This window comes from Phyllopteryx taeniolatus, chromosome 20, assembly GCF_024500385.1.
Source record: "Phyllopteryx taeniolatus isolate TA_2022b chromosome 20, UOR_Ptae_1.2, whole genome shotgun sequence".
Taxonomy (NCBI): Eukaryota; Metazoa; Chordata; class Actinopteri; order Syngnathiformes; family Syngnathidae; genus Phyllopteryx; species Phyllopteryx taeniolatus.
In genome coordinates this window covers 6,015,670-6,031,712 of record NC_084521.1, presented here as the reverse complement: position 1 = coordinate 6,031,712, position 16,043 = coordinate 6,015,670, and the positions used below count along the sequence as shown (strand labels likewise).

Genomic DNA, 16,043 nt, shown 5'->3' with positions numbered 1-16,043 from the left:
GCTCATCTGAAACTGAATTTGTCGAACTGAATGAGAATTGAGAAAGACTGAAAGTGAAAATGTGTCAATTGGAATTTTCATTGAAGCCCCAATAATTGTATATTCATTTTCAAGTTTAGTGGACTTCATATCCAAACTAAAAAAAAAATACAAATCTATTTCAAATTGCAAATACAGATTCAGTTTTTCAATGCAATTATTTGAAAATTAAACAATACAAATTCAAATTACATAAATAAAAATTCAGTTTTTTTTTAATGCAATTATTCAAGTTCAGCCATTCAAATTCAAATATAAATGATTCAAATTCAGTTTCTGGTGGCATACAATCCGTGACATCCAGGCCATGTTTTGCCTCGCACTCATCATGGGCCGCTTGTTATCTCTCTCTCTCTCTCTCTCTCTCTCTCTCTCTCTCTCTCTCTCTCTCTCTCTCACACACACACACACACACACACACACAAACACGCACACACACACACACACGCACACACACATACTGCGTGATGCCAATGCAGCCCAACACACGGAGCGATGCAGGGGGACACCACGACGGCGTGCTGGACCCGGCCGCACAAGTGACGTCCTACTACCGCATCCACGCCGCAGTCATCTCACGGCGAAGGAATACCGTGCAGGGCTTCCCTCCTCGCCAGACGGACGCCGAGCTGCGCTGCCAAGGTAAGAGAACCTGCAAGAAAAATGCGTAAAAATGCTCAGCACGCTTTCTGCGCTCAGATCACTTGGAAATGTTGCGCAGATCGTTTTCAGAGCGAATGTGCATGTGTAAACCACTCGCTGCGATTCATTGCTGTTTATTTCATGGTTATGGTGAATGAGAGCTTGAAACTAAGTTTCTCCCCCCCCCCCCCCCTTCATCCACTCAGTGTTAAGTGATAATGTGGCAACGACTAATGCATCCAATCAACCTGCGCTTGCTTCATCCCTATTGCTTTATTTTCTACAGAAGAGTCGCAAACAGGTTTGGGTTGATCATTAAGGAGATGTGTAAAGGTGCTAGAATTGGCACTTGAAGGAAGTATCTGCAATGTGTTCTCAGTATTAGTCGCACAGTGCAAGTGAATTCATTAGATAGGCAGTTGAGGGAGAGTGCAAATCCGAGTGGAAGTCAGTGGGGGGCTTCAAGCCTTCTTTATAAGGTCAAATGCATTTGTGGGTGGCACAGTGTGAGGGTTGCTTTCACACTGGCACCGAATCACCGTTGGTTTTGAGCTCCGGTTCTGATGACACAGAATGTATGGTTCCCGTCGCAATTACAGCGTCCAAAAAAATGATCAGGGTTGTCTGTCGTGTCACGATTTTGCTCACAGAAATGTAACGAAGCAAATGTTTTTGCTGAAGCCAACCCAAGTTCTACTGGTGATTACTAAAGACCGGGAAAAGCTAGAAACAAAACTAAAGAAGAGAGTCTTTCTTTTAGCAGGTTCTGTGCTGATGTTGTCACAGAACACAATGTGTAATGATCAGCGTGAACGACAGTCCCAGTTGTCCCAAACTTTCCTGTGTGACGCGTTTTGGTTCCCTTGTAATTTTTCTACCGTGCAAAAAGAAAATGAACCAGGGCAAATTTTGCAAACGGATTTGGGGCCGAAAAATGAGAACTTCAGGTGAGGAAAACACTTGTTGGACCAATCAGAACACCATGACAATCCTAGTTTCCTTCCTGATTGTAGCGCATTTTAAGATGTCCTATTTCTTTCATCAGAGTTGTCGTCATCTTCATCTTCATCGTCAATCTTTTGCTCTTGCGAGTTCATTCAGGCTTTTCACACCACTGAGCCTCCTTGCAAATTGCCTCGCACGTTACGTGTGATTCCCGTCACTAAAAAGAAAACGAAGAAGGAAAAAAACAACAACAAAAAAACTCGCCGTCAAGTAGTAGCCTGTGAAATTCATCAGGTGCAAATGAACAGCGCCGCAACTGTGAATGGACTCGCTGGACCGACTCCAGCTGCGATGGAAATGGATCTCTTGCCTGATTTGAAACGCGGAGCCGGTTTGGCGAACAGAAAGCGGGAGGGGGGGTCGGCGGCCCTTAACGGGTTGTAAACAAATTCATGTATTATTTTATTGAATCAAGCCACATGTTGTACATTAGAAGAAAAAAACATCTCCCATTACACCAAGTAAGTGAAATGAGATAATTTCCCGCGGCACACCTGATGATCTCTCACGGCACATTGGTTGGGAATTGTTGTATTAGTGCGTGTATAAGGGCGAGGGGGGAATTGTTATTCTGACTACAGCAAGATTCAAGGATGCAGGGAAGGACGGGGGCGAAGAGGTCAGCCGGGTATGGAGAAACCATTAGTAGATTAGCAAAAGCGAGCGTGTGTTTGGGGTGACGCATAACAGGAACGCTGAGGCGCATACAACATTTGAACTAATGAGGTGTGGAGCAAGAAGCGTATTTAATGATTTTCACTCCCTCTTTAACTTTATCTTCTCGCCTGCTCCTGGTGAAAAGCACTGCAAGGCAGACATTTGATTTTTTTGTTTTTTTTAAATCTGGAAGACACAGCCTGCAATCGGTTGATCTTCCTTCTTCGACAACTGTTTCGCCCCCTCTTAAACATGCCAGTTAGACGCAGCGCCCCGTCACGTACCCACCCCCATTAAGGATCGGCATCTCGCCGTGGTGGCGGCCTAGCATCGTAGCCATCATTAGCTGCCTTTGTGTCTCCGCCTGTCAGATAATGATGGGCTCTGTGCTGAACTCTCCACCTTTCGCCTTTGCTTCATTAACTCCCCCACACTTTTCCCACTGCCGATACTCCTCCTGTGTCCTACCCACACAGCTAAACCTCCTTACAGACCTTGAGAATTGAAGAATTTGCATACAGTATTTCCCTTCACTGTTCACAAATTCACCTATTTGCGTTTTTGTGGAACCTATCCCGAGCTATATACTGAAAAACTGATTCGGAGTTTTTGTGCTGAAACATCCTAAGACGTCTGTACTGTATAGATGTCTCAGCACATTGCAGAGGATAAAGAATATATGACTGGGAGTACTACTGTTATATTGAATGTCTAAATGTCTTTCTGCACTGTTTGTGTTGAAATATCATTTCATTAAAGGGTTATACAGTGGCCCCTCGCATACTTATCATACTTTGGATTTTTTTCCATTTTTTTTTTTTAAATCTTATTTTTCTGACCTTATTTTTTTGTTTTTATTGTCAACACAGCCGTGAATTCCAAATGAAATTCTAATAGGGTCCATTGAAGATGAGACTACGGTGACGCCAATATTGTAATCTAACCTCCTGGAAATGCTTTAACAATGAGCGACATATTATTTTTTTCTTTGCATTGTGCAGGGATGTTATAGCCATTACTCATAACTTGTCCCGCCTCAGATTTTTATTATTTCAAGGCCACGAGTTGCAGTGGTGTTTTAATGATGCCAGGGATGACAGGACTGATGAGTCAGCAAGTGTGTGTGTCCTTGCTTCCGGGGCCGTTCCCTTCTCTTTGGCTGCCTTTTAATTGCGGAGCAGTCCCAGTTCCAGACTCGCCTCCTCTCGACAGCGGAGAACAGGACATCTTCTGTTTATCCCAATTTGGCTGGAAGGGACTCCATCCTGCACCACTCCTGCACACTTAGCCGGTTAGATGGGTCGTACGGGAGCTGTCAGCGGGCTGCTTTAATTCGTTCCTCCCTCACAAACAAGCAAGGCGAACAAGCAGAGTGTTACCCCCAGGAAACCTGTGGAAGAAATTTTTTTTTCCCTGCTATAGTTTGTAACGTCTCTAGAGCAAGATGAACTTCACTTTGGCTTACTCATTCTCCATAACTGAGAATCCATTCTTTGCTAAATGTGCTAATCCCATCTCTTTTGAGATAATCTTCTGTTTTGAGGAGTTTGAGGGCTGTAAAATACACTTTAAACTTCTTCTTAAATAGCCTGTGTGGGGATTAAAAATGTTTTACAGTATGGGAGGCAAATAGTTAACACCCTCCCCCACTAGTCATATTTATAATTGCTTATTTGTTAGGCAGAATCCAACCGTTTACTGCCACTGACAAATATATTCATCAAGTACGTTTTTCAATGGGTAGGCATGTAAACCACGGAGCTTGTCTGTGAAATTCAAGCCTCTATGTAAGTGTAATGTTGAATAAATGGATTGGACACCAGCACAGCTTTGGGGTTGAAGGCAAAGATTAGGAGGTGAATCTCAACTCGTCCCATCGATTATGAATAAGAGAAATGCCAGCACATTTGATGTCAGACAAGTTTAGGCACCTGACACTCCAAAAGAGTATGCATATGTGTGGTATAAATAGAATATGTGTCGCGGTAGGTAGTAGAAAGTGTGTGTCGCGATTGTGGGAAAAGATGACACCAACCCATGTTCTACTGCTAAATACTCAAGAACGGAAAAAGCTTGAAACTGACTTGTTTTTTTCTGGTGAAATTATTGTCTACGCTTTTGCTTGGTAGGCTTATATTGTGACAGAACACAATATTCTGTGGGTCATGAAAGATCAGTCAAAATGCTCTAAATGGGAACTTTGCCTTGAAAACGGCTGGCAGTGAATGTGTTAATCGTTTTTAAACTGTAGATATAGCACAAACTATTATCTCAAAACAGTTTGTCATTTCAAAGTCAGTGCATATTACCCTTAAAAATAAAGATTCGAAAAATGCACACGCTGCGAAACCTCTCCGTAAATTCCACTAACAACTCAGGCTAAACGTGCGTAGCTCCTCTCTGACATACAAAACGCGTCTCTCAGTTGTTGTGTATATCCCTGCAACATACATTCTTGAGACCAATTTCATATTTGTACAGTGCTTCGGTGGCATCAGCTGGCATTTTCGCATGTTATAGAAAGAACGAATAAATTCATTTGCAAATAGCGACCCCGCAAACAGGCAGGGGATTGCTGCACATCCTCTTCAATGCAAGCAGTTTTCTGTATTCTGTACACAAATGTTAGTTTCGGAGGCCATCCAAAAAGCCCGATATTGGGCTGGAGCTGAAGAGTTGCTGAGGTCACTGCGCTGCTTATACGCTAATCTGCCGAAGGGGGGGCGGGGGGGCCTTGGGTTCTGTATGTGCAGCAGCTTTTAAGTCGCATGCTATTGCATCAGTGATGTCGAGCGTTGTTTACCTTTGCAGCTTCCCTTCATACCCGCTCGTGCCTACAGGCTTGACTTGGGACTCTGCACCTGTTTTTCTGTTGTGCCCATTATGCACAAATCAGCAGTCCGGCGGTGGCGTCCGTTGAGGCTCGGCTGTTGTTTACAAATCATTTGACAAACAGACTGCACTTTTCTTTACAAACTCAAACATTTACTGTTGGAAGGGAAAATTCTTCATGATTTTGCTTTCCTGCGAGTCACTGAAGTAATATGTAGTTTTATAGTAAACCCAGAGCCCTGTCACGAATTGCGAGAAAATGTGAGTAATTGACACCTCCCCAACAATTGCCAATATTAATAGTTGAAACTTAAAATGTACCACAAACAATGATCCCAAGTCACTTGAATATCATTTCAAACTGATCTTATGACATTGTATTTAAAAATAAATGGTTTGCAGAGGGTTTACAACCATCCCTGCTAGACACATAGCCTCAGTTCAGTGGCGGTTTCCTGACATGTGCGACATGTGCGGTCGCACAGGGCGGCATCGCGTGGCCCCCAAAAGTGTTTGCTGCCTGAAATAGTTTTCTATCGCGTAGCGGCATGACCTGATCAACATCGGCGTCTATATGGGGAACACCCTGTAAGAATATCAGGAAAGATGCACAGTAACACACTGTTACAGTACGTCCTTTGTCAGAGAGAACGAGAACTCTGGTCTTATATTACATCAAAGACTACCTCAATGTATGATTCTCTCGCTCTGTACTGAGCCTACAATGAAACTGTTCAGGCTCAAGTTATAGCCATTACAGAAACTATCCATCCATCCATTATCTGAGCCGCTTCTCCTCACAAGGGTCACTGGTGCGCTGGAGTCTATCCCAGCTATCATCGGGCAGGAGGCGGGGTACACCCTGAACGTAGGCACGGGGGTAACATTCAACCTCCGCAAAGGCGGGGCCGGGGATTGAACCCCGGTCCTCAGAACTATGAGGCAGACGCACTAACCAGACGTCCGCCGCTCTGCCTTACAGAAACTAATTTAACAATAAATATGGAATTCCTAACACTATTTTTTAAACCGCAGCTAGGCATGCTGGGGATTGCAGCTTCAACTCCTGCTGTAGCAATGGAGAAGTTGACGCTAACAATCCCAACCCGACTAGCGGCATTTGTGAAGAGCTGTAGTTAATTACATGTTTTATCGTTAATGTTAGTTGTCTAATAGTAGTTGTAAATGTGTTCTCCTTACTCGTTGTGCATCATTTTGCACGGACTGCCACTGCCTCAGCGTCTCACCTTTAGTTCTCTTTCAGGAGGATGTAGTCAACTCCTCTGTAGATATAAAGACATACTGCCGGTATTGTCAAGGGGTACAAAGTCATTCCCACTGGGAGAGCAAAGGAAAGCCAGGCATCTTTGTTTGCCTTCCACCTACCGAAGCATGCTCTGACTGTGAAAGGCCACGAGCATTGTTGGCTAACACAATCCACCAGGGGAGGCCTTTGGCCGGAACCCCACAGAGACGCATGCAAAGTTCTTTTTGTGTCAGAATCAGCTGCTGCATGCTAAGTGCTGTTTTGTTACAGCACTCAGGCAGCCGTGAAGCTTGTTAGTTCAAACGCAAACTGACTGCTCACTGACTCGCTTGACGGGTCAGCCTTATTGACAACCGAGTTGTCGGTAAGTGTCCGCTCAAGGGGAAAAGAAAAGTTGCAGAAGTGACCCGAGTAAATATTCTGGGCTTTACTTTATTTCTCGGTTTGTTAGTGGAATAGCCACGTCTAAAAATAGCAATATGCCTTGTGCTTTTTTTTATGCTTCCTTCTTTGTATCAAACACTGTTTGCATGTTTTCGCAGTAAAGCCGCAGGCTCACATCTACATGCAGACCGAAGCGCGAGGAAGCTTTTAGATGGCCTGTCTCCTCTCCTGCCAGTGATCGGAGGAGATGGCTGACATCTCTCTTGAAAGGACGCTGACAGGATCTAACGGTTTTGACAGGAGCTCATAAAGGTTTTGGAATACATGGAAAGTTAGAGCGTCAGCCTCACAGTTCTGAGGACCCGGGTTCAATCCCCCGTCCCGCCTGTGTGGAGTTTGCATGTTCTCCCCGTGCCTGCGTGGGTTTTCTCCGGGCACTCCGGTTTCCTCCCACATCCCAAAAACATGCATGAATTGGAGACTCTAAATTGCCCGTAGGTGTGACTGTGAGTGCGAATGGTTGTTTGTTAGTATGTGCTCTGCGATTGGCTGGCAACCAGTTCAAGGGTGTACCCCGCCTCCTGCCCGATGACAGCTGGGATAGGCTCCAGCACGCCCACGACCCTAGTGAGGAGAAGCGGCTCAGAAAATGGATGGATGGATGGAAAGTTATATTGAGTAGTAGACACTAGAAGGCAACAAAAGCTGTCCAGTGTACGATGAGCAATAGAGTACATGCATGTTATCCAGAACAAAATTGTATCATCAGCAAATAATAGAACTTTCCTGAAACCTTTGATATAACCCATTAAAATGTTCCGATGATTTAACCTCTAGGCCACCGACTGGTACCGGAGCAGGGCTCCCGCTAATTAAAACAACTACATTCAGTGCAATGGGGAGTTGTATTTTTAATCGTTCTTGTTTTTACGCTGTCAAAATATTGCTTTACGGGTCCGTGGCGCGAACAAAGTTTAGGAACCACTGAAGTATAGCATAACGATAGAGGTTTGTAGCCTTCATTCCTAGATTTTATGTCAATGAACTTGAGTTTACAGCTCAGCGGCTACTGTGGCACCACGCAGCAGCTCGTTTCGCCAAATACCGCGGCGGCTGTTGCTGCAGGAGGAGGCCTTTGATGAATCAGGGTTATGACGAAGATCTGCCTGAAGCCGAGGGCTGACGTACGCTGTCGAGTGGTGGGCGAGTGTGTGATCACAGTTACATTTGGCCAAAGTGTTGTTTCGCAAAGCCCTTGCGCGTCACAGATCCACAGGGCTCTGTTTTCGGTAGGAGCTATCTTGAATACCAACCTTGAATCTTGGAATCCGAAAGACAAAATGAAATATCCTTATACACCGCTATCATTTTCACCCAAAACTTTACGAGGCAAGACAGTCATAGATAAAGCTGTATTATGATGGCCTTAGAGTTCTGCGCTCTACCGAGTGCCATTCAAGTTGTTAGGGTTGCTGTGGGAGGGCCAGACTGTCATGTGACCAAGCATCCTAGAAAGTCTCCGTGAGCGCGGCTCGGGTTTATTTCAAGCGAGGAGCTTTATTTAAGAAGCCATTGGCTGAGATAAGCCGCCAATAGGTCCAGCTCTAAATGGAATCGAGGAGACTATTTGAGGAAGAGCCCTGGTTTAAGCGCTTGGATATGTATGTGTGTATGTGTGTGTGTGTGTGTGGGGGGGGGGGGGGGGTCGAGTAGAGGCGATAAGGGTTGGCGCAACAATGGCGGTTATAAAAGGGAAATATTTTGCAATGGCAGGCATTTAATTGATCCATTCACTTTTTGAATGGGAAATAACACTGACAGCACTCTGTCAAGTCAGCGGAAATAATCGCACTTGCGGTCTTGTTTTCATCCGTCTCCTCACAAGGATGTCCTGCAAATCCAAAGTGCCGTCAGCAGAAGTTGGAAGCTTTCCCACTGTTCTTGACTCTATTATGTCACTGTATTAACTATATTTGCAGCAATAAGGACAACCGCAGCAACACCCAAAACCAGAAGCGGGGGACTTGAGTCCGATGTCTTGACTCAGACGGAAGTCACCAGTTTTAGGACTTGCTTTGCTTACCTCCTCGACTTTGACTTGAACTATATGACTTGATAAGTCATGCATGTTTACATTTGAAAATCTGCATTTTCAAGGCAGTGTGCCATTTGTTTTTAATTATTATTATTATTTTTGTGTGTGTGTGTAGCGTGAAACGGGCTATCCACCAGCATGCTATTGATGCAAAGTGCAGAGCACCTCGTGAAGCAAATATTATCGAGGGAGCGCCGAAGATGATTCAAATTATGTTTTAGATAAAATTGGGGGAAAAGAGGAAGGCAGCATTCAAGGTTTGTGACTCAAAGATAAGAACACAATTACTTCATCAGTCACTCAGTCAAAAGCCATGAAGACACTTAAGATGCATTAGCGTCACAATTTAGCTAACTGACAGCTGGTCAAACATGAAATGATATTCTTGTCAGTTATGCGTTTAATTGTGAAGTCAAAGTAACAGACAATACCAACACTGGTTTGGGATGTTGAAAAAAATTATTTGATTGTGAATGTGTTAGTATAGCTAACAAGTACAGAGAGTGCTAATGGCTAATATGTTGTTATTGAGCAAAATTGGATGACTTGTCATATGACTTGCTTAATGCAAGTAATCGCTTGACATGACTTTTGTAAAATATAGTGGGAAATTGCTTCGTTTTTGCCACAGTAACTTGGGACTTGCTTCAAATAAAAAAAGGTTAAGACTGTCAGTTCAGACTTACTCACAGTATGACCTGCTGACATACTGTATGTGACTTTGTCTCACCTCTGCCCAAAACTAACCTCAATGGAGATTTATAAAAAAATGTTTATTTATTTTGTGGACCCCCAATCTACAGGGGGTCTTGGGACCCCAGGTTTAGAACCATTGTTTACATGTACATTCTTCAGTCCACGTGTAGTACATACAATAATCCCGATTTCGCTGCATGAGCCAGAGGATTAGTATAGATTATCAAAGACAGCAGATTTCACGACACCATTAATAGTAATCGATTTCTATTTGCTACAAAAGCCCAGCTTTGGGGGACATAATTATTTCGGCAATGAGGTGCCTGGGATTCTTTAACCTTTCCCATCAATAATAGAAGGGGTTCCAGATTGTTCTCCGGGTGTTTACATAGGCGAACTGGGAGGAAAGGCGAGGGCCCAAAACTCTGCCAGATTTCATTTCACGCTCCGCAGAGCTCCGCCTCAGAGACAGTGACATTTACATGGCCCTCCATAGCACAGCCTCTTGCTGCAAGCCCATGGCGCTGGCTAAATCAGACACGAGGGCCCATGAATGAGGGACCACGTCGAGCGGTGGAAGGAATGTTTATTCCATGATGGTATCATCATCATCATAGTTGCTATGTGATGATCTATCTTTTTTTTTTTTTTTAAATGATAATTGCAGTATTGTCCAGCACAAATGAACAGCCTTCCAAAACATATTAAAACACTTCTTCCTCATTATGATCACAAATATGTGTCAACACTGTTGATTATTGTTCGGGTTTATCGTCACCAAAGCTCAACTGGTCACCTCTTAACGTAAAGCTCGTGAGGCTAGTTAACTCCTTCTGCCCAACTTTGCCGCGCTCGCCGCTAATCTGCTTAGCTCTTCACCTCCAATATTTTATGTCCAAGACAGCACGAGCGCTTCAATTCACATTGAGCTCTCAAATGGCTCTCATGCATGATGATAAATGTAGATGTAGATTCCAAATCATTGGGCAAACGTATACTGTCTACTGCATATACCGCACACCCCTATCAAAGACGTATGTTGATGTGATTCATCTTGACTGAGATCTTGAGATCTCATATATCACAGCGGGGCTGAGTTTAGCTTGGGTTGTTAGTGGAGGTTCCAGAGTCTCTGTTGAGTGACTATTAAAAAACTCAAGCTAACATACGGCGGAAATGTCCTCACTGCTTGGCATTGGCAATTTTTACAGGTTGCGAAGGCGATATCCAATCCTGTTCCGTTTTATACAAAAGATAAGCAGTTTGTTTTGAATTTTGTTTCATTACTTTATCAAATGTGAACTCAAAGCCAAAGTACCACCGACCTTAGATAACGAGCTTAATGATAGCTGATGTTTGCGTATTCTACTGCATTTGAATCAGTATTTATGTTTTGAATACTGTATAGTATTTATGGCAAAATAAAAACCCGCAAAAAAAGCGAAAATGATACTGTAAATTGCAGATTTGCGCTAGATACGTTGCACAAAACAAAATCTGTACAATATATTGGCGGGGCAGTGTATTAGGATATTTTGGACCACCCATAGTAACCAACCATGCATGGCAAGCACTTGAAAGGTTTCTCGCTTCTGTAATTGATGCAATGCGTCACTTTGCACCTACTGTACATGGGGTATCTTTCCCACATACCGTATCCGTTGAGAGTACTTGGATGGCCCATATTCTTTTTTTTCACCCCCCTTTTTGTTTCCTGGGGAGCCACTTTAATATCTTCCACTAGCTGGTGTGAGATTGTACGTGTGTGTGAGAACACATCTTTCACAACGCTTTGGGTTTTGTAAGTGACGGGCTGTTATTGTCGCCGTTGTTGGGAACATGTTTTTGGTAAACATTTGGAGCCGCGACCGCAGCGCAGTCACAGGCAGATGGACGCCATGATTGAGCGCTTGGAGGTCACAAACCACGCTGGCTCGACCCGCGCTCCATCGATACGTCCACCCGAGCAGATGTCTCCGCGCCTTTAGTCCATTAGAAAGCCATAAATATAGCTACGGCGCATACTAACCGCCATAATGAGGTGGTAACAAAGTTATAGATTCATTAGCGAGCATGTGTCCCGGTAGGACCGTGAAGGAAAGCGAGCTCTGCGAGGTTATAGCATGACAGATGGCGACTGTGTGTGTGTCAGAGTGTGAATGAGTGAATACGTGGCGGTGGTGCTCAGGGTTGTTTATCCACACAAACCAGTGCACCGGGGACAAAATGTGATATTTAACACCAATACTTCTGTTTGGTTTCACGGCAAAGGAGACGGTTGAAGGTTTGTCTTTGACACCTCTCTGCACTGAGTGCACTGAGAATTCTGTATTAGCAGCGGGACTGTTCTATCATGTAGTGGGGTTGTGACAGTCAAATTGCAAAAGAATGTAAAGGTTGGCATAATAAATGGCTTTCATTTCATGGGTATGTAATTGTATTCCACCGACTCACCCGCACACCAGGTGACTGATCCATGCACATATAAGCACACGATGCGCCATGTGTACTATTGTATTATTTTTTTCATAAAACCACAAACAAAATGATTGTCGTCAAGGAAGATATTATAATACAAAGAGAGGAAACAGATGAAGGAGGGAGTGTGGCTATATTCACTGCACTCGCGTATTCCGGCGACAGAGAGTCACCACGCTTCGCTTTTTAACCACCGGTACATATGAAATTATAAATATTGTTAAGTATTATTGGTGGCGGCCGGCTGGATCCCGCTTCATACCCAGAAAAGATTTTCTGGTTGTCCTGTTCACCTGCAATTGAAATCTAAAATCGCAGCAAAACTCAGTCTTCTGATTTAAAAAATTTTTTTTCATTTATGTCTCTTTCATAATTTATGTTTCCTATTTGAATTGAAAAACAATTGATTGTTAATTTTCCAGCTCAGCGATTTGGGAAAATGCATTTGAATGCCCGTCCACATTAAATTGTTACAGACTACATTGGGATTATAAATCTCTCATTACCAGATTTCGCACCACTTTGCACTTTTAATGATGCTGACACACCACAAATGCTGTTTTGTAATGAAATGAAGCGGCAAAAACATAACAGATGCCAAAGAGGCAGGCAGGGAAAGAGAAGAGAAGACGCTCGTCTCCACTGAAAAAAAGAGAATGAAAGGACGCTGACGGACAGACAGCTATTTATGACCAATCTTCTTGATGACGGCGAGGCTTTTCAGACTTGTTCCTTTGGTACAGATGGTACCATCAAATGCGTTAAGATCCCTTCTTCAATCTCAAGATGTAATTTTCTGACACTTCAATGCCACGTCAGCGGGTTGTCAGTTGGTACATTTGTATTTCCGCAGATAGTGGCCGGGGCCATTTATTTATCCAGTCTTTTATGGACAAGGCCCTTATTTGTATGTTTTGTAAAAATATTAAACACTATTTCCGGCGTACTGTAGGCAGAGCGAGCACTCCAGACACCCAACTTTCTCAATTTTCTACAATATGTCCCGTTTGATACTATTTCGCTCCCACAAGTTGAGGACCCCTCAGCGATGTCACCTTCATTCCTCTTGTTGTTTCTCCTGAGCTTTGCTTTTTTTGTGTGTGTGTATGACAGAGACATTTAGCGCCTAATGCGTAATTAAATTAGTGTGGAAGGAAAAACGCACATATGATTTTCAACACAAAAGGGACAGACAGCTGGAGGTCAGGCATCAGTCTGTGGCCCGAGCGGTTTGGGCAGTTGCGGAATTAGCCGGCTTGCCGTCCCGTTATTGGTTACCATTTTATTTATTTTTTTCAGGTCACCACGTATGTCTGCGCTCTCACTGAGCCTTTCCAGAGACGCGGCATTTTCAGTTTGGATAATCTCGATATACGTAATGAAAGTGGTTTTGGATTGAGTTCAATACAGGGGATTTAGGGGAGGAATGCTTTGCCTTTTTTTTTTTTTTTTTTTTTGATCAGGAACTTACAAATAGAGAGACGGAGATGAATGGATGTGCCCAGTGCAGCCTGGAAAAAGATTTCAGTACCACGGACAGCGCCTCACATTTTCCACCTCTGCACACCACGTGTTGCCACGCCAATGCACAAATTTCCGAGACGATTAAAAAAAAAAAAAAAAAACGAGTACAGTTACTTTATTTTACAACACAGGCTAGTGGAGAGTGGATGGAGTGAGGTTCCTCAGGCAGGTGAAGTTAGCGCATCATTTTCTCTGTATCCTGTGTATGGATGTTCTACTTTCAGAATAGGTGTGTTACGTATTTCTCAACACTAGCCAGTCAGCTGCAGTTAGTTTATTGTGGCACTGTTGGCTTTTAAATTCGAATGTCACCTTATCTATGCGTGTGACACACTTACTTCTTTACGCGTTATGACGAGGATGCTTTCTCTTTGAACCCTGGATATTTCAAAATGAATAGTGGTTGATTCAGGACTATATCAGCTGACATATACTGCCATATCCGATCTGTACTCTACCCAGACTGGCAGTTTTTTTCTCTCTCTAAAATGCCTATACGCATTAACTTGATGTTCACCGTTAGCCTCTGTAGTTTTGACAGTACCTTCAAACGACTACATGCACCTGGCAGCGACGAGATCCCGGGGCTCATTTTCAAATGTTTTATCGAATATTCATTCTCATATCACTTACTTCTTGGAATCTGTTTAGACAGGCTTTGAAGCTCACATCTTGGATGAGGTGGTAGCTGAACCGCTGCACATATTCTCCTCCCCCAAAACAGATGTCTATTGTAATACCAAGACGGACCTGTGAGAGGCAGCATGGTGCCACAGGGAATCCAGACTGCCGCAAAATGCAAAGAAGACAAACGCCTAGCGGTAGAAGAGGAAAGTGACTACCTCTTTGCTTATTTGGTTACTAGATTGCGATTGCAGACTGGTCTGCTTGTCATTTTTAAAGTGGTGAGCGATTATACAACGTTAGTTTAGTCAGGTCTCTTCCGGTTCAGCTATCGTTCTGTTTCATGTCAACAATCACGGAGTCCCTGACTCAAACGCACACATAAGGATTTGTGATTGGAACTATTGAACAGGTTGTAACATTTATGATTATCAGCCCTGTCCGTTTTTCCGAGCAGATCTGAATCGCTCCTAACACACCCGATAACACCGGATAATCGGTAAGGATAATCGTTCACAGACATTAGGGCCTTTGTGAGCTTTGATCCGAAGAGAGGGGTAATGCTCAAATTCGGCCAGATTTACGGTGTGTGTAATTTGAGATACTACTAGCACATGACGTACTTCACTTTAATGCATTAAAGATTTTATGGCGCGATTGGCAGGTTTTTGAGATGATGTGGCCGTTATTTGTTTTCATCCCCCCAAATGCTCGCCACGCCTGCCAGGCTTCCAGACAGTGAAAGCCTTGGTGTCGGAAGCATGAAATACGGGCATCTGCGAGGACATCCAAACAGCCTCTGCGCTTCTGGAGTAGCAGGAAGGAAAGAGTGCAGAGGCAGCAGAAAACGGCTTAGTCAGGTTCTTCACTCGCCAATAGCTTTTGAAGACTGTGAACAGAAGACTCCAATAAGATGAGTGAGGGAAGATCCGCTAACGCTGTAATTATCATTTTTATGGCGGCGGGCGATTGTGCAGTATTTCTATGACACCTACTGTACACAAGTCTCCTCTGCCAAGTGAAAATAAATCTGCTGCGCATACTTAGCAAATTACCGGAGAATAAATTGGAGCCCAAAAGGGCAGAATTTATATTTGCATATGTTTGGCTTGTGTGCAAACATCAATGGGAATTAAAAGGGGATGGGAGGGGGGTAGGCAGCAAGCATCATGGCTGAAAACCACGCTGATGAACCGCCACACTGCAGGCGGTGACAGACTGCACAAACATACGATGAACCGCAACACTTTTAAGCTAAACCTCTAGAGGACACTCAGTATAATACTTGGATATGAATCACACGACAAGACAGGCCTAGCAGAGGCATGCGGGATCCATTTTTCACATCTACATACATTACCGAGTATGCTTCATTGCCTAATAAACATCCTAGATTCAATAGCGTACTTTTTATCCAAAGCATTAATCGGGCATAATTTTAGCATTGATCAAAAGTCAGCGACGGTCCGATTCTTGGATGTCTCTAAAAAGATTATCCTGATGGATTATTCTGTAGTGTCCCACGAGTAATCTTTCCTCCCCGAATTGCTCAGAAAATGTCGTGACCGACAATCGTAAATGTTAAACCTGTCCTGTATTTATGATCTTCAATCCGTATCTGTGTGGTCAACACCTAGTTCGACTGAACCACAAACTTGCACATTTAAAAAATCAGTTAAGATGCGAAAGAATAAATGAATAAAATAAAATAAATAGTATATTGCTGCCAAAGCCCTGTCCAAATAGGGAGTGGTGTCAAGTTAATCCATTACTCAACAACTAATAAATCCTAAAATTAAT

General features: G+C 43.5%; 1 protein-coding gene across 3 annotated transcripts in view; it reads left to right on the top strand.

The window, feature by feature from the left end:
* The first annotated feature begins 462 nt into the window (after nt 1-462).
* LOC133470327 (disks large-associated protein 1-like) overlaps nt 463-16,043 on the top strand; it is a 78,845-nt gene continuing 63,264 nt past the window's right edge. For all 3 annotated transcript variants that reach the window (XR_009785957.1, XM_061758580.1, XM_061758579.1), the window contains exon 1: nt 463-681. The gene's annotated coding sequence lies outside the window, so the exon portion shown is untranslated. The remainder of the gene's footprint in view (nt 682-16,043) is intronic.